The sequence below is a fragment of the Palaemon carinicauda genome, chromosome 15, assembly GCF_036898095.1.
Source record: "Palaemon carinicauda isolate YSFRI2023 chromosome 15, ASM3689809v2, whole genome shotgun sequence".
NCBI lineage: Eukaryota > Metazoa > Arthropoda > Malacostraca > Decapoda > Palaemonidae > Palaemon > Palaemon carinicauda.
Genome location: NC_090739.1, coordinates 133,830,308 through 133,853,755, shown reverse-complemented (window position 1 = coordinate 133,853,755; position 23,448 = coordinate 133,830,308). Strand labels below are relative to the sequence as shown.

At 39.6% G+C, this 23,448-nt stretch overlaps 1 protein-coding gene across 1 annotated transcript in view; it reads right to left on the bottom strand.

Annotated features, from left to right (window-relative positions):
* Positions 1-5,369: 5,369 nt before the first annotated feature.
* The window catches only part of LOC137654760 (serine/arginine repetitive matrix protein 2-like), a 119,520-nt gene continuing 101,441 nt past the window's right edge, over positions 5,370-23,448 (bottom strand). Inside the window, exon 7 of the mRNA XM_068388695.1 lies at positions 5,370-7,509. The gene's annotated coding sequence lies outside the window, so the exon portion shown is untranslated. The remainder of the gene's footprint in view (positions 7,510-23,448) is intronic.

Below are 23,448 nucleotides of genomic sequence, written 5' to 3'. Positions count from 1 at the left end.
CTCCACACGTGAAGGAGGGACCAAGGGTTTTCGCGGAACCTCTGGAAGTGAGGCTGCCGGAGAAGGTCTGCTCTGTCTGGAAGTGTCCCAGGTGTAAGGCATGCCAGTTCCTTTAGATCCGCGAACCACTCTCTCTCTGGCCACTAGGGCGCTACCAAAGTCACCCACAGGTTGGCCGTCCGTCTCATTGGAAGGCATCCTCGAACGCTGCCGCTGGATCTGGTACAGGAGAACAGAACACGGGGAGCTGTGCGTTTAGTCTCGTGGCGAAGAGGTCGAACACCGGCGAGCCCCACTTCAGGGAGAGGGTTTTGACCACTTCTGGGTGTAGGGACCACTCGGGCCCTACCACTCGACCCTTCCAGTTGAGGCCGTCGGCCAGGACGTTCCTCTTCCCCGGAGAGAACCTGGCTGAAAATTTAATTTGTTCCACTTCAGCCCACCCTAGGAACTCCATCGTGAGATTGCACCGTTCCTTCGACTTTAGTCCTCCTTGCTCTTTCACGTAGGCCACCACCGTGGCGTTATCCCACCCCGGATCCCCGGAGCTTCCCTGGGGTAGATGGACGATCCTCATCTCCAGCACGTATATGTGCAGGTTCGTCTCCTCGACTTCCCATTTACCTTTTGACATTTTGTCGAGAAGATGAGCACCCCACCTCTCCTTGGATACGCCAGTGAACAGGAGCATCTCCGGAGGGTCGGCAGAAAAGGGCATTCCCTTGAGGGTGTTCGTTCCGATTGCTACCACCCCAAGACCTCCTTCGTCTCTGGGGACACCAGAACTATCTAGTGCGGGGAGTCCTCTCAGTCTTTGCCAGACCTTGGCTCTCCTGGGTTGTCCCGACAGGAAGGGCCAGAGTATCTGTTTCAGGGTGTCCAGTTTCTCCGCAGAGGGGAAGGCCCTCGCCATCCGAGAGTCTAGAACCAACCCTAGGTTGGTCATCCCGGTGGAGGAAATCAGCCGGGACCTCTCCAGGTTGATGATGATACTCAAGATGTTGTAGAACTGCAGGAGCTTCCCGTCTTGCTCCCTCAGTACTTCCTCTGGGACTGAAAGCAACAACCAGTCACCTAAGTACCGAATCTGGCGGACGTCCTGTTCGTACGCCCAGCCTGAAACTGTTGAGAAGACCTTCGTGAAGCCCTGAGGACTGTCGACAGTCTGAAGCATAGGGTTTTGAACTGCCATGTTTTGGTACTCCAATTTACCCTTAGGAACCTCCTGTTGGAGGGATGAACAGGGACCTGGAAGTAGACGGCTTTGAGGCCTATGGACCTCAGCCGTCCTCCTCCTTCAAGGTCGCTAGGACCGACTTCGGAGTGTCCATCTTGAAGCTGGTGTTGTACACGAATTGTTGAGGGCTGAAAGGTCTCCAGAACCCTGTCGCCTTTTCCACCAGGAAGAGGCTGTCGTAGAACCCTGGACTCGGTTCTCGACTGGTTCTACTGCCCCTTTCGCCAGCATTGCCAAGCCTTCTTCCTGCAATACTGCTACACTCCAGGGGTCTCTGGATGCCAACCACTCCCCCTGTTGATCTGGGATCCGAGGTGGAGGTCCGCTAGGAAGGGAAGCTTGTACCCCTCCTTTAGTACTGCCACGGTCCCCGGATCCGTTCCGTGGTCCCGCCATGCTTGCCAATATCATTTGAGGCATCCCCCCCACCTGAGGTGCCAGCAGGAGTAGGGGGGGCCTCCCCTCCTAACTCCTTCGAGAGCCGCGGCCTGAACGCCCTCTCCTGGAGTCTGAGTAAGAGGGTCTGAAGGTTAACTGAGGAGTCAAAGCAAGGGCAAGGCAAGGGAAAGATTACGTGTGCCAACTTCTACATCCGACGGGCGGACGGAGCCGAAGAGGCACTGGGCAAAGGTGCGGGGCTCCCTCTCCAGCGGCCACTGAGACAGGCACTGGAGAGGCAATAGCCCCGTTCGACCCGCTCGGGGAAAAACCACTCTGCCTTCGTCACGGATGGAGCCGTCATGGGCCTACCCCCTCCCGGGGAAATCCATGGGGTTTAAGCACCCTGCCATGCCAGAGGCCTCTTCTGATGCTTGGATGGGGCTGGCTGGGACAATGGCACAGCTGGCCCCATCACGGATGGAGCCGCCGGAACGGAGGTATCCGTCATGGGTGCGTCAGCGGCCACCTCCAATGCTTGGAAGGGACTGGCCGGGACGATGGAGTGGCTATCTCCATCACGGATGAAGCCACTGGGTCGGAGGTACCCGTCATGGGTCTACCCCTTCCCGGGGAGATCTGTGGTGTTTAAGTACCCTGCCATGTCAGCGGCCTCCTCCGATGCTTGGATGGGGCTGGCCGGGACGATGGCACGGCTGGCTCCATCACGGATGGAGCCGCCAGGACGGAGGTAGTCATCATGGGAGTGTCAGCGGCCACCTCCAATGCCTGGATGGGGCTGACCAGGACGATGGCACGGCTGGCTCTATCACGGATGGAGCCGCCAGGGCGGAGGGAGCCATCATGGATGTGTCAGTGGCCACCTCCAATGCTTGGATCATGGGTCTACCCCCTACCAGGGAATCCGTGGGGTGTGAGTACCCTGTCCTACCAGCGGTTGACCACGAATCCTGAATGGAGCAGTCGTGGTACCGGGTATGGAAGCCATGCTGCCGGGTCGATCCAGCGGCTACCTCCGCTGGAAGGATGGAGCTCCTGCGGATATCCATGGAGCCACGGGCTTCCCCGTGCTGGCTGGTTGGTTCCTTCATTCAGGGGTGGCCAGCGAAGGACCGGAGGCCGGGACAAGGCTGCCAGTCCGAAGAGGCGACTCTCTCCGCTGGGCGGGAGAAGTCGGAACCTTCGAGGGGTTATGCCTGTCGGAACAGGGGCCTCTGTCCTGGGTCCATTGCGCTCGTGCCGAGCTAGGTGGCCTTTGGAGGTCAGGACTCAACTGCCAGACCGAAGGGGCGACTCTCTCCGCTGGGCGGATGGAGCCGGACCCTTTGCGGACTTACGCCTGTTGACTGGCATTACTGTCGGAATGGAGGCATCCGTCCTGGGTCCACTGCGCTTGTGCCGAGCTAGGTGGCCTTTGGAAGACTTATGCCGGTCTGCCCGAGCCTGCTGCAGGGTTGTCGGGGTTCACATCGAAGGGCGGGCATCACCGTCGGAACGAATGAACCTTCTCTACCGTCCGCAGAACCTTCGGCCTGATCCTGAGGAGCCGGGTCACCGGGCACTCCCACCGGGCGCTTCGGTTCTGGAATAACAGGCACTCCCCTACGGTGGTACCGGTCTTCCCAGGCGGGAGCCTCCGCACCAGGTTCGGGGGTCAGAACTGGCATCGCCGTGCCGGCGAGGACTACCGTTCGTGTATTCTCTCTGGGGGACGAGGACGCGGATCCCGTGGGCTGACCCGACGGAGGGAACCGTTCCTTTAAGTCCGAGGGCCGAACCAGCTGTGCTGATTCGGCCAGGCTGCCCGTAAGGAAGCACGGTTCCCCACGCTGGGCGGGGTGAACCGGAAGCTTCGCAGCCTTATGCCTGCCTGAAGCGGCCTTCTCGCATTTCTCCCCGCGAGGGTCATATCTGCGTCTGGAGGATGGCCTTCGTGACGAGAAATCCCTGGACTGCCGGTCCGGGGAACGCTGCAATTCAGACTTGGGAGGCTCCTTCTCGGCGACGTCCTCAGCTGCAGAAGTGACTGAAAAACACGCCAAAAAGGCTGGAGAAGAATTAGGGACATTTTTCCCCACATGGGGTCATCAGAGGAGATGTGGCCTGCTAGCACCAGGACTCCTTCTCCCAACACACTCTCGTCTGGAACGACGCCACAACCCCACTATCCTGAAGATCAGACTCTTGGGGAAGGGCAGCGGCCCTCTTCCCCACAACGGACTTACCTCGTCCCCTACTCTGGGTAGGGGAGGGTGGTAAGGAAGCTCTGTCAAATGAGACGCCCGGCGAAGCAAGGGGGGGAAGGGGCGCTAGTCTTCTCAATCGACCTTTTCGTCGCCTACTTCTTTTTGGTGCTATACCGCACCCACTCCGACTCCTGGGGAAGAGCAATGGGTACTTCCCCACAACTGACTTACCTCGTCCCCTACTCTGGGTAGTGGAAGATGGCTGTCTAAAGAATCTCCATTCGACGAGGCATCGGGAGAAGTAAGCGGCGAGGAGAGGCTCTCCTTCCTATGAGACCTCTTGGATGCATTCTTCTTCTTGGTGCCGAAGCGCACCCACTGCACCACGTTCCAGGACTCGCACTCCTGACACGTGGCTGTAGGAGAACATAAGCTGCCCCTATACGACGAACATGGGATAAGGGTAGGAAGGATGATTTATTGTTAATTTGTTCTCTTCAGCTATTTATTTCCTTATTTCATTTCCTCACTGGGCTATTCTTCCTTATTGGAGCCCCTGGGCTAAAGCATCTTGCTTTTCCAAATAGGGCTGTAGCTAGGATAGTAATAATAATAATAAGTCCACGTGGGGACCTCGAAAGACACAAAAAGGGGGGTCAGGGACACAGGGTCGCACTGGGTAAGAGAGAGCGCCGAGATGTTATCACGGCGCGACCAGAGAACTTACTGGAGATCGAGACCTGAGCAAGCATGCTCTCTGACCTGGGGGATAGCCTCAGGGCATGTTCCACTCCACCTGAGGTTACCCCTCATAGAAAACAGGACTAGGGGTAAACTACACAAAACTCTGGTCAGTTGGGAGGAGATCCCAGATAATCCTAAGAAAGTAGTTCGAGGTAAGTATTCTGTGTTGGAACAAAGATTTGTATACATGTAGGAACAAAGTTACTGTATAAAGCAACAATAATTTTGATCTATTACAGTAGTTACCTATTTAGATTGAGAAGGACCATTTTATTCTAACAGTTGTGGCTTATATGGTACCTAGTGATGGGGGGGGGGGGGGAATTGAAACTCGGAGTTTAGAGACAAGAATTAAAACTAAAATTCTGAAATTTAGATAGTTGCTCTTAGACTCTCATAACATAGGAAATCTTGAAAAGATACAGTAGCTACATCAACAATAAACATTTTAGTTTCCTCCGGTCGCCTTGGTGACTGCGGAGCTAATACCAGTAGGGAATTCAGTGTATCAAACTTCATTTGTGATGGATAAGGGGAGGGAAGGCAGGCTGTGGCACCCTAGCAGTACCAGTCAAACTCTGGCTGAATCCCTCATCAGGCTGGGAGAAGCAGAGAATAAGGGTCCCCTTTTGTTCCTTTGTTTGATGTCAGCTTACCCAAAAATTGGGGGAAGTGCCTTGGTAAATAGAATAGCTATTTAGGTAAACAATCTCAGATATCTTGTCAATCTTTAAATAATAAATAACCATCCACAATCAAGGGACAAGAATCTGGGAGTTTATAAGGTTAAAATAAGATAGCAATTTCAAAATATACAATTTATTCAAGCTTATGCACTCATCTTTGGGTATGAAAATGACACCGTATGAATATCCTATACTAACACTCAAAATATGAACAATGAAATTATAATGATGTATCCAAACAAACTAAGCTATGAAAGACATTATGACTTGTAATGTGGAAAAAAAACGTATGTACTGCACTGCACTATGACTTCTGTTAAACCACAATAAAAGAGAGATATGATTGCACTTAACAAAATTAACATAGAGAAAATTTCCTATTGACTGAAATTGACACATCTCGTTTTTCTTGTTTTATAACCATATAAAATTAACTGTGAATATAGTGTTCCTGAACATACCCCCACATACACATTCATACTGTAAAAGAATATTCATGTTAATAAAAATCAAATACAGATGTGCCTGCAACTGCACGTTGTGTCTTCATGACTGTTATGTTTAGGGTACAGTGTGGGTACTTATAGAGAGAGTAATGATTTGTGTAAAAACCAGATGCTGCAACTGAAAACTAACTTTGCACTCGATGAAATTGAATTGATTTTGTCTGGGTTATTCTGAATATCTTCATGAAAAAGTGATGAAATAATTGTAACTTTTATAAAAAAAAGATATCTGGCACTGGTAAACATTACTGGCAAAACTGTACAACAAAATAGTGACGTCATCGTGAACCGACTTGATAAAATAATTTTCATCATATTACGTTACCTTGGTAATTTACGCTTTATACGTATTACCATTCACAATAAAAAGACAAACTAACATTTATAGATTAGAGTATCATAAATTACTTTAAATGATGCTACTGACAAATATTTATACCGTACCACATGACGGGAATTATTCTTAGATGTGATAGTTGGACAGTTGAATGAAAAAAAAAGTGTGCTATAATAGGCAAAATGCAGAGAGCAATGCAATGGAAACAAAGTGATGCTTGGAGACCTTCAATATACAGTGCTATACAAGACACAGTAAAGAAAGATGGAATCCCAGAAAGACCTTCATATGAAATATAAACCTATGAACTATGAGAGAAGAATGTATAAAATTTAAATAAATATGAAATTTATAGAAGTAATGAACTGTAGTGATGTACTGATAGGGCATAAATAGCAATTGCTGTCACAAAAACAAACAAAAAATGCTTGCTAAATTAAGTAAGGAGGAAATTGAAGAATTATGTTTTCTCAGTGACATATTTATCTTAAGCAGAATGTTGCACCACAGGAAATTTAATATACAAAGTAGCTCAAAGGTACAAACCCCATGACTGAAATGTAAAAGCAGCATTTAAAATTGCTGAAACTACTTGGCACTGTCATATTCTCACATTCTCTTCTCCCAAACTCTCGTGTCCCGTGTTTAAAGAATGAAATTCACAGATCTCAGTTACAAAGCTTAATCAAAACACATCTCCGACGTAATATTAAATTAAGTAAACTACATGTGTATCCAAGTGCAGCATTCTACCAATTAAAAATACCTATTGGCACTAAACTCAGTAACATTCAATATATACAATGATGCAAGAATATACATTAAAAAAATGTATAATACTGAAGTATATATCTCCTAGTACACAGACATTTACTTTGTTAATTTTGATGAAATGTAAAGGAGTTATGATAGATACAGAAATAATAAAAAAAAGAGAAAATGAGTACAATTTGGAAAAGTGAAATAAATTTCCTTAATCTTAATGAAACTGTTGTATAATTTCAAAACTACTGATGAATTCATAATACACTCGACAAAATGAAATCTAATTACACTATGATACAAGTACACAACCCTAATGATGCAATGAAGCCTCGCACACAACAACAACAACGTTCTGTAGTTATCAATGAATCATTATCTACACCTTCTATGCTGAGGCCTTTTGAAGCATAATCATAATTGTGTTGGCATTCGATCATTCACGTTAACACTTTACAAATCAATCTAAAAAATACATGTCCGTTTTCTCTTAGCCATGATTCAAAGGAACACTATGTTGTCTAAGGTGTGTCTTGGGCGCATGCATAACACTAGGACAGAGGCTTAGATAAATCCAGGTACAGAAGATGCCTCAGTGTCCCTAAGCGCACGGAGAGATATCAGCCCTCTCATGAACACGCCAACTTAGATACTGCAAAGACAAGAATGGCAAATGCATCTGGTCAGTAAGCAGGACCTTCAGGCTACTGTAGGGGAAAATAATCATTATTAACAGGTAAACAAAAGATCTTTACACAGATATAAATAATCCACAATACAGCTTGTAATATATGCAAAACAGACATTTTCTTTTTAAGAATAACTCATCAGAAATTGACAGAATGAAGACACAAAATTGGTTATCTTTTGAAACTCACTTTCAAGTTTTAATCAAACAAATTGTTCATATAATTCTAAGTATAGAATTCTATTATAAAAAAAATGCTATAAATATCCTACTGCATATACAGTTCATAGCAAACATAAGTACAGCACAAAAACTTTTGTTCAAATTTGTTTGCAGTAATGTCGCTGAACGACAAACATAGTGAAACATTTGTACAATTTATCAGGATAAACATCACAGCCAATAATAACAGGGATTTTGAAAGGTCTGAAACAATAACGATTCAGTTTTAATTATACAGACAAATAGCAAATAAATATTCCATAGAGATCAGCTTATATTCTCTGTACACTTACAGTACTGTACCTCAACACTAGAAAAAAAAATTTAATGTGCACTTATATTATCTTAACAATAATAAAAAATACTTGAAACTACACAGCATGCAATAATAAAACTACACAGGCAAACCTCAGAGTAAACCAAGGCTTAATTTATACATACAGTAATTTATTCTGAATCTCTGGTAAGTGTAAGAGCAAAATTTACACATCCTGTAAAAGGAATTTCTCTACAGGAAATATTCTAATTGTTTTGGTAAAGTATATTTACCATATATAATAACACACAAATAAAATGGAAAGCACAGTATAGATAAGACCCAAGAGACTAGATGGTGTACTGTAATTTCCTTAAATGGATATCTTTTCATCTTTTTAAAAGCCCAAATATAATGACCCTATTCTGTGTAAAAGTCATCACACACATATACAGTATATAAATATATTACATATAAATGCATATACACAGACTGTATAGGTATATGACAGTTAAATTTTTTTACAGAGTTAAATCTATTTTTCATTGTGATTGTTCAATTTGTATTAATTTGCGACATTAGGGGTTATAGTGTTCAATAATTATCATCACAATTCTTTAAAAATGAGTGTGCTGGTTTAAGAGCTTGCTCCTATCTATTTGGAATTTCTAATGATACAGAAAGTAAAATATTTGTAATAACATCATCTTTACATACATTAAGAACATTATTTGTTATCTATACATACGCATATGCTCAAGAGTGGTAGCTCAAAATCAACCGACGATAAAATCAGCCGAGTGTGTTTACATTTTCTAAGATAGAAAAAAAGAGATTTCTTTGATATAGAATTATTCCTTCAAGTGGCTATTTATGATGATGTGCCAATAATAAATATGGTAAAAATCATCTTTATGTAAATATATAAAAATATCTCTGGACTATGCAGTTCTCTTTTTATCTCATAACTATGTTCTTCTTCAGGAGACCTTTACAACACCAACTGAACACTACTCTGGTTATGTATATTCAGTCCATTGCAGTACTGTATGTATACCCAAAAGCTGATATAACGGTGTCTGTTATTACTAAGTTCTACAGTACACATTTTTATATATACAGTATACACACAGTATGCATGATATAATATACAGTATATCAGAAAAGTCCAAATATAAATAGAAAAAGTTCAAGTTAACAAAAATACTATGAAAGACAAAGTCTGGTAGTAAATTCAGGGGTCTTTGTTCTCTCATGGACCAATACACAAGTGTAACTCATACTCTATATGAAAATAAAAGAAAAGAAAAGAGAGAGAGAGAGAGAGAGAGAGAGAGAGAGAGAGAGAGAGAGAGAGAGAGAGAGAGAGAGAGAGAGAGAGAGAGAGAGAGAGAGAGAGAGAGAGAGAGAGAGAAAAAAAATATATATATGGGCAAAATTATGCAAGCAATTATGCATCTATAAACATGTCTACATCCATAGCCCAATGGCCTATGCAAATTTAAAATATTTACAATTTGGAAAAAGAAATATAAATAGGCCCACTAGAAATTTACATATAAAAAATATACATTAGTTAAGCAGTAAATTTTATGAAACAGAAATATATATATACCATAAATAGGTTATACAGTTATGAAGTTACTAGTACACCATATTCAGAGTTATTTACCTTTATGGAATAAATCTTACAGGTCTTGTGGCCTAGGTTATGTCTTTACTAAATAAAATACAGGCTTTTGCAAAATTAACAAACTTGTTAGAACATAATATAGATAACTGAGAACTCAATTCTCGACCAAAGTTAAATTTTTAACCCAAGAGTAAAACAATTTTGGAGAAATTTATTCAAAAACAACTTCTTAATAGTTCCAACAAACTAAACATTTGCTATTGGTTCTAATTTGATTATTCACTTTGATGTGTTCAACAAAATCACAAGGGTAATTTTATGGTTCTGACAACATGCTCTTATGAATATATGTGAAATAACTTTTTATTGGTACAGTACTTTATCATAATACATTATTCAATCAGATCAAGTTAACATTCTCATCTTATCAGGCTGCCCAGAGAGGTTTGTTCCTAAAATATCTACCAATATCATTTTCAAAATTTAATGATTGAATAAATTATAATTTATCCAATTTCTGACAAAATTTAGTAGGATACTTTTACTTCCAAGACTTGACAGGATGTCAAACTAATTTGACAAACGTGAGGATGGAGTAGAAGTACTTCAGTAGTAATGTTAATACCTCCGCCAAGGAGGTTATATTTTCGAGTCCGTTTATTTATTTATTGATGTCTGTGTCTGTGGACAGAATTACATCAGAACTACTCACCAGATTTTGACGTAATTCTCACCAAAGATAGATCTTATGTCAAGGACGACCTAAAAGTTTGGAGGTGATCTGGATCCGGATCCAGATTGGCATTTTTCGCTATTTTAAAAATAATGTTAAAACAAACAGACAGATTTTTAAAAAATTTTCACCCCACATAGATCTTAGGCCATGGACAACTCCAACATCTTTTGGAGATGATGCAGTACCGGACCCAGATTCTAGATCCAGATTTGCATTGTTCACAGTTTTAAAGATTGCAGTACATCAAAACAAACTGACACACTGGATTTTCACCAAATTTTAGCAATGGATAGATACGCATCAAAAGAAACCATGAAATTTTGGAGGTGATACAGATCAAGATCACGATTCCGGATCAACATTGCACTTTTCACCATCTACTGTACAGTCAGCACATGAAAAGTGGGAGGCGAGCTCCTTAGACTTTAGTTAAATGTTGGCAATGTTCAATGACGGAGGTCTGAACTCTCTGATTGATCTTGTTTTAAATATGCCACAATGAGGGATATTGTTACTAGTTTCATAATTCCATGGAGATTACCATTAAATAAAGGTGATTGCTTTTTAAAGACGTTAAATAATCAGACAAAATCGGTTACCTTTGACCTGGTCTTAGTTGTTGTAACTTTGGATACTTTACAAGTATCTTTATCTCACTTTTTGCTTAAATGAGTACTGGATCTAAACTGTATTTTTACTGCACAACAGCAGGTCTAGTCACTGAGGTTACACATATCTGCAATGGCGTATTTCCAATAACCTGAAGATCTGAATTTATAACACAATTCTGCTGTAACAACAGACGGGATTTTGGTAAAAAAATTCTCTCTAGTGATACGGTAGCAAAATACTATACCAGATGAAGATCTGGGATGATCAGTATAAAATACTTCATGTGATATACTTTGTTGTTTATCATATTTATGATAAACAGATGGTGGCATTACAGTATAAAAAGACTATATGTACAGTAGTTTCAAATCATTTGCAAAACATTCACTCACATAATCACTACCCTGCCAGCTGCAGCAGTAGCTTCATGCATAAGCATAAGGAGTTGCCTGTTACGCCCGACATCAAAATACCATTTCTCTGCCCTGTCTTGGAGTACTCCAAGGGAATGTGCTGTCACCTATGTTGTTTATCCTCCACATGGATTTTGTAATTGGGGATAGTGGAGAAGGATTGGACTGGATTGGTGACAGGAAATTAGCTAATCTAAAGTATGCTGATGATGCAATCCTTATTAGCAGAACACCACTAGACTTGCAAATCTTGCTTACTAAAATGCATGAAATATCACATATCTTATATTGCAAGCATCTATGGGAGTACTGCATTTATCCACATAATAGGGTTGTGGTGGCCTATGAGGTAACGTCCCTGACTGGTGAACGCCAGACTAAGGTTCGAGGAACACTCACTCATTAGTTCCCTTGGTTGCTGCAACCTTACCATCCTTGCGAGCTAAGGAGGGGATTTTGAGAGAGCCTATAGGTCTATCTGCTGAGTCATCAGCCGCCATTGCCTGGACCTCCTTGGTCCTAGCCTAGGTGGAGAAGGGGTTTGGGCACTGATCATATGTATATGTGGTCAGTCTCTAGGGCAATGTCACTGTCTATTGCCTCTGCCATTCATAAGTGGCCTTTAAACCTTGGGTAAGAATCTGGAGGTATCTCATATCACAACTGCTAGAACCAAAGTTCTAACATACACACTGAAGAACAAATGTCAACATAGATACAAGCTTTCATAGAAGGAATGGAGAAACTATTTTCAGACCTCACAAATCTTAAGTTTAAAATGTTATTAAAAAAGGTAAGGAGAAGCAACTTAACTTGAATTACAACAGCAGGAATAAATAGGCCACTGATGTTGGTATAACTTTCTAGTTGAAAGCTGCCTTGAAGCTCCAATGGACTGTGTTGTTGGTTTTAAAAACCCTTACTTTGTGAGGTAACGGTGGAGCACGAGAGAGTTTTGGTGCAACCACTGGGTGTGAGGTAGTCTTAAAAGATCCATCCTCCTTGGGAATTGAATCAGTGGGCTTTGATAGAAGAGCTTACAGTTCTAGGAAACACACATCTCTGCATTCGTTGATACTCAGAAGCTGTTGAGATCTAGAATTATCATGGCTAAAGTAAGGAATGTCTAACGCTTGAGATTGAATCAATCCTGAGGTATGGCTTCCACTGTCCTCGCGTGATCTTGAACTAGAGAGAGCTCTACACCTGGCTAGATACACAAAAACAGTGATATATCCAGAACCAGTAACAAGACACTTATTAAAGAAGATGAAGAGAATCCCACAAACCGAGACGTTTTGTCTGACACTGAAGGTATGTTATCATAAATGCATTCAGGTCAAGTTTCTGTACCCAAGTTGGTTGAGATACAGCTGGAAAAGTTTCATTCTTAATTGAGCACGAGGGATAAACACAGCTGTACCTTACCATTGGCAGAGGAATTTTCTGCGTCTCGGTACGGCCAAACTGTAACAAATGAACTTCCGGTTTGTTGCATCTATATCAAAAAAAGATTGAAGCTTATCCTGATGTAAACAGAATACACATGCAATGTTTAAAATTACCTTAAAATTAAAAAATGTGAAAATTATACAAAATATGTAAAGGTATCTTAACATACTGTATTCATAAAAAAATATATGAATTATGTGAAAGGGCTTAATTTTTCACAGAAATTATGAATAAATGGCTGATTTGTAATGTTTTAGCAACAATTTTAATATAATTTTGATTGAAAATGAGCCGTGAATAATCACAAAATGCAAAATCTTTACAGGTGACAACGGTGTCATGTGTCAACCCACTTTCGTTGAAGCTTTGTAGTAAAACTAAGAATAAGTAGAAACAGAAAATTGCATTATAAAGCTGAATAGATTTCCTAATGAACACATAAATAAATGATATAAATTATCAGAAAAAAATGAGCAATTATAGAGTAACGAAAGACAAATTATTATCTTTATGTAACTAAATTAACGATAGTGTTTTTTAAATAGAAATGTTCATGTTATTATATCTTACCATATACTGTATCATGTGAAAACACAGAGTGCTCTTTCAAATGGTATACAAACCATACCTACGCTGACATCTTGCAAAATAAGCATGTAATAAATACTGTTTTCTATTAGGACCAGAATCATTCTGCGTTCAGATGCAAATTTCGTTTTCGTCAGATGACTCAACGATTTTTAGAAAATATTTCCATGAAATAAATATTCGGTGACGCACTTAGTTTAGGGGTATTGGATCACCAGAGGGTTAATAGATCTTTAGAATTAACCAGTCATACAAATATAAAAGACCTCTGGCTCCAGATAATTTAATCATTTTACTAGTAGGACTATCACTCTTGTGAATCCTTGGAGTGCCATGCTTAACCTGAAATTGGGGCATTTGCCCTTATTTGATAAGTTTTGTCCTGGAAAATATACCAGATATTTTCTTGAATTGAGATATAGTGGGACATTGGGAAATAGGAGTCTCACAGATAGATTGAAAATACCTTTTCTTCCTGTTGTACTGTTGCTAGACTAAGGATTGTCTCCATGGAGAACCTCCTGAGAATGAGATACTATACTTATTCAATGAGCTACTTCTATAACTGGTCGCTAATCTCAAGTTTTTGGGTTGTGGAGATATGAAGGAAAGAGACTTTGTTATCATGGAGTGTAACTGAAAAAGGAACTTGTGAACCAGCCTTAAAGCACTCCTAACAAAGCGTATCAGCAGCCTCAAAAATGTTTTCCTTAGAAAAGAGGAATGTAACACACTACTCTTGAGTTGGTTAATATCAATAGGATTATCACAACGTATTAGTAATTAACGGCGAGCAATTGTGGCGCAGTTCCGGTAGACCCTGCTGCTTCCTTCAGTCGCCTTAGTGACTGCCGAGGTAGCAGCAAGAGGGGAATTAGCATACGAAACTTCATTAGTGGTTGATAAAGGAGGAGGGTGGGCTGTAGCACCCTAGCAGTATCAACCAAACTCGGTTGAGTCCTCGTCAAGCTGGGAGGAGCGAGGAGAGGAAAAGTCCCCTTTTGCACCCCTAAAACTTGGGGAAAGGCCATGGTAAATAGATAGATCAAAACCTATACGTGGTCTACAAAGGAGAATGGTAAGACCTCCTTTGAAGATAAGAAACTAACATAAAAAGGCATAAGGTCTGCAATACAGACTAGAGAATCTTGACCTACTAAAGGAGTTTGTGTAGTTTCTCGAGAATGATTAGTAACATCTTGAAAAGCATGCACAGGAAACAACAAAGGGGCTACAAGTGGTGACTGAAATAGCTCCAGAGCATAACCCATTCTAAATCAAGACTTAAAGCTTCTACATCCTGAATTGCCAAACTAATAACTTGACACTTTTAAGTCCATTCTGACTTCAAACAAACAAACACTTCCTTCCTCTTATCATGTCAAGCCAAATGGAAATGATAAGACACAAGCTCCTCCATAAGCTATTAAATTCTGGAAAACAATGAGCATTCAGTCCTCTACAGGGAATGCACTTTACATGATAACAGTTTATAAACTCCACAAACTTAACAAAACATAGTTTGAACAAACTTCGGAGATTTGTCTGTAATATTCAGAACAAAGAAAGGAACCAAAAACATGAACATAAAAAACATAGGCACAAGAAATGTCTTGCCTAGACAACTTCAAAAAGAATAAGTTAAAATGATGGATAGTGCAAGAGAAAGGTTTACTCACGTCCATTATACATGCCGGCTCCTCTTACCATAGAGACAATGGAGCTTTTATGTGAAATGGAATTTCTTTTAATATTCGACAAGTTCTTTCTTCATTTGAATGAATAGCCAATGAAATGCAGGTAATTTCATTGAAATAGTAGTTTTATTTTGTATTTTCATTTTTCAGGAAAGAACTGTGTTTTATTACACAATACCACTACATTTATGCATACTGTATAATACCTTAGAAATGTATTTAATTTCTGAGGAAATTTAGCAAATTATGTGGCATTAGTTCCTTTTGGAACAAATGAACAAATAATGAAGTCCCACACTAGGTACTTTTTATTGTTGTAGGGTTGTAGTGGCTGATGCGGTAACGTCCCTGACTGGTGAACGCCAGACTGGGGTTCGAGTCCCGCTCAAACTCGTCAGTTCCTTTGGTTTCTGCAATCTTCGAACCCTTGTGAGCTAAGGATGGGGGTTTGGGGGAGCTTATAGGTCTAGCTGCTGAGTCATCAGCAGCCATTGCCGGACTCTCCTTGGTCCTAGCTTTGGTGGAGGGGGCTTGGGGGCTGATCATAGGTGTACTGTATACAGTATATGGTCAGTCTCTATGGCATTGTCCTGCTTGATAGGGCAATGTCACTGTCCCTTGCCTCTGCCATTCATGAGCAGCCTTTAAACACTGGTAATCCTATGTGCTTACCATCTATCCTTAATAGTGTTTAAGATTGAAAAACCCATTTCAGATCAGAATGAGGAATATGGTGGGGAGGTCCTCAACTTACAAACACAAATCCAACTGAAAATAACAAAGATAAGATAAAGAAATACTGTAATAAAACAATAACAAAACATTTGTAATAACCTGATACATACAGTATTTCATAAGAAACCCGACTATTTGTTAACTTTCGTAACTGTAAGTCATAGGCTTGGGATTCAGGTTTTGGGAGAAAATTTAACAAAATTCAACTTACAAACAGCTTCTTGGAGCCAATTAAGTTTGCAAGCTGAGGATCTACTGTATATAATTACCAGACCTTAGTTTTTAATCAATTGATTACCTGTGATACCCTATGTGAGCAGGAACCCAGCAGAAATTTGACAGTTAAGTAATTTACGAGGCTGGTCTGCAAAATCTGGATTTTCTGATTAATTAGGCAATAGGAGTTATAGCATCTTAGGGTCATTAATGCTGTAAACCTATCCGTAGACTGTACAGTACTGCATAAGGAAATATTGTTGTCATATAAGGTAGAAGCTACTTCAAGAGATTTGCCTATAGCAGTTAACTGTTGTAATCAAAAGAATTTTGCCACAAATTCATTTCTATAATCACCTGACACTCGTATTGCTTCTTCTCCAGAGGCTCGGTCTATCGACATTTACCCCTATAATTTTAGAAAAATTTCCCATTTTCTTCCCTTACGAAAAGAAGACATGCCACTAGAAGAGTAATGAGACACTATAGCAGTGAAGACAAAATATCTGCATACATATTCAATTCCATTAGGTACTTTAGAGCCGTCAACTGTGTAATTTTATATCTGCCAAACTCAGCTGAATCCCTCGTCAGGCTGGGATGTGGGGAGAGGGGAAAGGTCCCCTTTGTTCCTTTGTTGATGTCGGCTAACCCCCGGGGGAAGTGCCTTGGTAAATAGATAGATTGATCATGCTAAAAAATTCTGTCCTCACTTACAGACTGTAACTACTAAACTACTGGTCTGGTTTGTTGCACGTTCATTATTCTGGAGTTAACATATTTCTATAATTTTATGACTTGACACATTGTCAGTTGCTGCATTCAGTTACATAAGAAAAAGTAGGTACCAAGCACTCTTATACTTGTTGGGCTCACATTGAGATTATATTCTGCATATTTGAAGTTGAACTATTCAATTTTATCATATATTAAACTCAACTCCTCTCTTCATAAATCAAAGGGAAATTTCCTCACAACTCCTCTCTTCGAAAATAAAATGGAAATTCACTCGCAACTCCTCTCTCCGTAAATCAAAGGGAAATTTGCCAGTGTCAACTTACTTTTCATAGATGGGTTCAGCATTAAAAAATCTACACCAACTTCACAGTTATAAATTAGAAGTGAGGTGGGAGGATGGTTATATATATAAAAATAAATGTTTAATAAATTTTTTAGTAGGATATCTCAAGTTTGTACTTAGGAAAATTTTTCAGGCCACAGTCGACTCTTCACTTTTTACTTGTACTCGAGTATTTGGGAACAAATTATAAGCTCAAGTGCAGTTTTTCAGTCTCCTATGAATTAAAGGATAGGATAGGATTATAAAATTTTAGCCTCAAGCCAAGCACTAGGGCATCAAAGGCCATTCAAGCATAAAAAGTATTGGTCTATCTAGAATGCAGAGGGAATGCTTATATCCCCTGCTGAGGAACCTTAAGACAGAAAACCACAAGATAATCTATCTTAAATAATAGAAATAAAAGTTAAAAAATCCAACATAATATCTTTCTTTTAGCATATTACTTTTTTTTGTGATGAATCAGTCACTAGACAATACCAGGCATGGTTGATATGGAGGGAAGGGGTTTGGTTTGATCGAAGGCATTGGAGGGAGTGCAATCAGGCAACCAACCCTTTAATGTAGGGATATTAATATTATTATTACTTGTTAAGCTACTACCTTAGTTGGAAAAGCAGGATGCTATAAGCCTGAAGGGCTCCAACAGGGAAAATAGCTCAGTAAGGAAAGGAAATAAGGAAATATACTACAAGAGAGTTTAAAAACAATAATACCATTAAAATGAATCGATCAAAGGTAAACTATAAAACCTTCTAAATAACAAGAGGAAGAGAAACAAGATAAACTAGTGTACTTGAGTGTACCCTCAAGCAAGAAGAAGTCATCGTCATTATACAGTATTGTATACTACACACACAATGTTTCCAGTTATCAATTTGTTATGTATCTTATATGGACTGTTTGATCTATTAATTTTTTCAGAGAATTATGTTGTTCTCTGATAAAATTTATGATTTTCATCAGTAGTGATGAATTATCAGACCACCAAGGAACTTAAAATTAGAAAAATGAGCAACAACCTGACCTGCAGCATTTGTAATATTATAATTACGCAAATCAAAAGGAAACCTTTTTCCATTTTGATACATCAAAACTTCCAGTGAGCTCTGTAAAGATTATACAGTAGTCGAGTATGAAATGTTATGTTGCTTGCCAGGCACATTACTAATATTGAAAAATTATCACTGATGTAGAGATCATAATTTTTCAATAGCACCTTCATATGACATAGGAAGAATAGAGTGAAAGTTCTGAGTTTTCACAGAGAAGCTAAACATTACTAATTTCTAAACCTGCAGTCCCGACAGTATCATTATTTCACTTTGCAAGCTTAGCAATATTTACTGTAGTTAACATTCATTTTGAATTTGCTATGTCACATTTCCCTGATTTGTTTCTCAATTGTTTCCGGCCAGAGGCCAAGTTGTACCTGACTTTCATAATCCATTATGGATACAACAGCTGCTTTGTACTATAACAAGAGTTGATTTGTTAGTACAAGATGCTGTACGAGACATTCTTATTCTTGGGTTCTAATGCAGTTAATTTGTCTATAATATATGCATTACTGCACATGCCTAGAAGAAAAAGTCCATTTAGTACTATGCAGTTGCAGAGATGGGTCCAAATCTCCCACTAGTGTGAGATTTTGTGTAACATCTACAGACAGGAAAGCATTCTCTGAATTCTTAGAAGTGTCTGAAATATTTTTTTGCTAAGACTTCTGAAAATAGTTCCACAAAAAGTTTGCATTTTTCAGTGACTCCAAAAGCGCTATAAAAGTAAAATATTTGTTTTTAAATTTGCTTATCCAGAACGAAAAATGTGCCTAGAAAATAAATACAAACGCTAAACTATGCTGAATCCCAGGTCATGTAGACTGGAAACGTAGCCTTAAATCTGCAACAGATACGGTTGTAATAGCCTATTGGAAACATCCCTGTCTTGCAATCTATTTCTGCAGTAAAATTATCATAGAATGGAAAAGAATCTTCAACTTGATACTACCGGCTGGTGGCCCTATTGGAAACATTCCTGATTGGCATTTGCTGGACTGGGGTTCAAATTCCACTCAATTTTGACAGTAGTGGCTGCAATCTCCCCATCCTTGTGAGGTAACAATAGGGGCTTTGGGGTTGTTGGAGCCTATAGGAATACTAGCCGAGTCATCAGCAGCCATTGCCTGGCCCTCTCTGGTCCTAGCTTGGGCACTGTCACCATCCTTTGCATATGTCATTAATGAGTGGTCTTTAAATTCACTACCCCCAAGGACACAAACATTTCAGCAAACATGACCTAGTAAGCCAAGTTTTTTGTATAATCCTGTCAAAATTTGACGTATTTACCTAAATTGTTGTAGGAGTCATTTTTTTTTCATCATGAATTTTGCATCCTTACATATCATCATCAGTAGTTCCCTGGTTGAAGAATACTATATTAAATTTGATTTAATTAAAATATTGGAAGTTTGATAAAACATCCAAACGTGAACTAAGGTCATCAACAAATATTTAAGTAAACATAAGTTTGTGAAGATTAGAAGCTTTGTCACCAGGAACCACAAAAATTTGATGGTAAGTTTATCTTGCAACTATTATGCTTTAACAATGATGTCATGACTCTTACTTTCAATAATAGAGTTCCAGTAGTGTAAAAGTAGGAATATTGCACAGAAAGTAATAGAATGAGAAACCATACACTATACCAGAAGACCCAATTATTACTTCTCAAAGTCGTACACTTTTCCAGACTGAAAAACTTGCTTTGTATTTCTATATATTTATTGGTCTAATCATATTTGTATTAGAAATGCAACTATAAGACAGATTACCCAAGTACCATATGTGGATGTGGCAGATGGAGGTGGTTTGGGTATGATCTTCGCACTCCCCAAGAGAGAATACTGTAGGTCCCCAAACTTTCAACTGGGCTCCACAAGGCACTAGAAGGGTTGAAAACACAGGCCTACATGGCTGAGGACTATGAAGCGTGAAGTAGGAGATGATGACTGAAGAAGTATTGATTTATAAGCTTTAAGATAGAGACGACAAGCAAAATCTAACCGAGGTCCTTTGCGTCAATAGGCGTGGGAGGAGATAATGAAGATATGAAAAAACGGACCAAGGAAAAATTTAAGTTTAGGGGTAATGAATACTGTACCGTATATACACACTGATAACAATCTGGAGACCTTCGGATTACATTAGTACCACATGACTAAAGAAACGGAACAAAGAGACTGATGCTCAAGTTACCAATTACAGCTAGATGCTCCTCCTTTTATTGAGGGAAAAGAAAATGGAAAATATTTTAAAATTTTATGGGTATAGGTCGATTAAATCGAGGTTCTGAGTATACAGCAATATGAACATCAGCAGGATCATAAAAATTATATATATATATATATATATATATATATATATATATATATATATATATATATATATATATATATATCATACATTAATGATACATAAATATATTATGTAGCCTATGTATCACTTTATAAGGGCATTTCTGACCTACATCAAAAACAACTTCCTGGGATCAATTAATGAATATATATAGCCATATACTGTATATATATGCATACATACAATATACCGTTACAGTATATGAATTTTATATGTACAGTATATAGATATATACTGTATACAGTGTATACATATACTGTATAAATATACATTTCAAATAAGCCACAAACAATCTATAATATCAAATTTTCTCTGTCAAGTGACCACAGACCGATATGGAAATTCCTATTTTTGATAAGTACTCCTGCACTTCTTCAGACAAATTAGGTTTAAGGCATCTTCTATTCCCGATGCCTGGCAGTGGATATACTGGAATTAGTATACACCAATAGAGGTCACTTGCGTTTGTTAAAAAGGCACTGGCACCACAAGGACCTGACTATCCTTTGATAAATCTAGCCAATGAAAATGGAAAGATTTCTGCACAGCTCTGTGTTTACCATTTGCAGGTTTTCACGTTTGAAATCTTTTCAGAAATAAACTGTTTTTCGGTGGTCTTTTAGCAGCTTCATATTTCCTGTTCATCATTTGTAAAGCTTTCAAAAGTTCTTTTCTTGCTTGCCGTAACCCACAGGTTGCAGCGCGACTCGCGTAAACATATAGAATACGCCACCGAAAACCTTCCTTGCTAGTGGAGAATGCAATGTTCTTAGGTTTAAGGCAGTCAAAGACACATAGACAAAGCTCATACAGTATCTTGTTTCTCTGGTTACATAAATGATTTTCTTTTCCCAAAGATATAATTCAACTATAGTACCTTATTTTTATTTCATTTTCATCAACTAGTTGACAAATGAATACTGTACCATATTTCCTTCCAATATCATTTGCACGTCTTTCTCTTGTCTCCACACGTGCACCTTGATATCATGTGGGAATGGATAACGAGTGACCTATTCCTGAATTTGCTTCCAAATTGTTTTTGGCCAGAGGCCGAGTTGTACCTGTAACCGCTAAGGGTTGGGTTTGTAGATCCTGCTAACTTTTTACAATGCTCTAAGACATCCACAATGTGTGCAGGTTCTCCATGACAACTTAGGGTGGTGCTCTTTCCTGCCAACACTACATCCCTTAGCCATCCGATGGATCAAGGGGCCAATAAGAGTTTTAAAGCTCATTACAGCTAACATGTGATAGCCAGACTACAATCAGTTATGGATGACAACTCCAACCTAGAAGTTATACAAGATTGGAGGAGTTTATAAACTACTGCCCCTCTGTGGTAGAGTAAAATTTCAAAGACGTGAAACCACTATTTGTAAACGCTTGCTGAAAAAACGTCTCTCCCAACCAAGTTAAGAACTCCCCAAGAGGCTCCCCAGAAATGGCCGAGTAAAGGTCTTGAAATTGATCGAAGGGTATGATGCCGAGCTGACTTAGGAGAACCATGAGAGGTTATTATCATCAATATTACTAAGCTACAACCCTAGTTGGAAAAGCAGGATGCTATATCCCCAAGGGCTCCAACAGGAAAAAAAATAGCAAAGTGAGGAAAGAAAATAAGAAACAAATAAACTACAACAGAAACTACAAAGAAAGTTGTTCTTAAAATATTTTAAGAACAGTAACAACATTAGAACAAATCTGTCATATATAAACTATAATATAAAACTTATGTCAGCCTGTTCAACATGAAACATTTGAACTTTAGAAGTTGCACGATTTCAACTACCTGATTAGGAAGATCAATCCACAACTTGGTCACAGGTGAAATAAAACTTCTAGAATAGTGTGTAGTACTGAGCCTCATAATGAAGGCATGACCATTAGAAGTAACTGCAGGATGGTACTGTCCGGGAAGATCTGAATGCAAAGGATGGTCAGAATTTTGAAAAATCTTATGCAACATGCATGACGAACTCATTGTACGACGGTGCCAGAGATTAATATCCAGATTAGGAATAAGAAATTTAATAGACTGTAAGTTCCTGTCCCAAAAATTAAGATGAGATTCAGCAGCTGAAGACCAGACAGGACAGGAAAACAATTGTCGACACAAGTTAGAATGAAAAAATTAAAGCACTTCTTCAGAATAGATTAATCATCGAAAATATTGAAAGACTTTCTCAATAAGCCAATTTGTTGTGTAACTGAAGAGGAGTCAGACCTAATGTGTTTCTCAAAAGTTATTAAGGAACAGGAAAAAAATGACGAGGAAAACGAAGGTAAGGAACGCATCATCACACTCAATAAGTTGGGGGAGATGTTACGGTACAGGGAGGCATTGACAAATTTTGCCTCTAGTATGGACTAATCCATGGATTGTACCCTCCAGTTTCAGTGTGTAGGGGATTTAAGATTTTTATCCATTAAAAACATAATGGAGGAAATGAAACGGAAGAGAAAATTGCTCCCAATCACATTGATCTTCAGCCTGCAAAGAAAACTTCAAAGCCTTCAATGGTAATTGCAAGCTATTTTATATAAGTACCCCTTCGACACCATAGCTAACCACTATAAAATTTAACCAGCAAAGTACCAATACTGTACTATTTTTCGATGGTATTATACATGATAGTAGGCCTTTGCTACACTATTCCTAGATAAAAGTTCTTCATAAAGCACATTACTAAGAAATATTTAGCAAAAGGTAAGGAGGTGTATGTTGCGTTTATGGATCTGGAGAAAGCGTAAGATAGAGTTGATAGGGAAGCAATGTGGAATGTGATGAGGTTATATGGAGTTGGTGGAAGGTTGTTGCAAGCAGTAAAAAGTTTCTACAAAGGTAG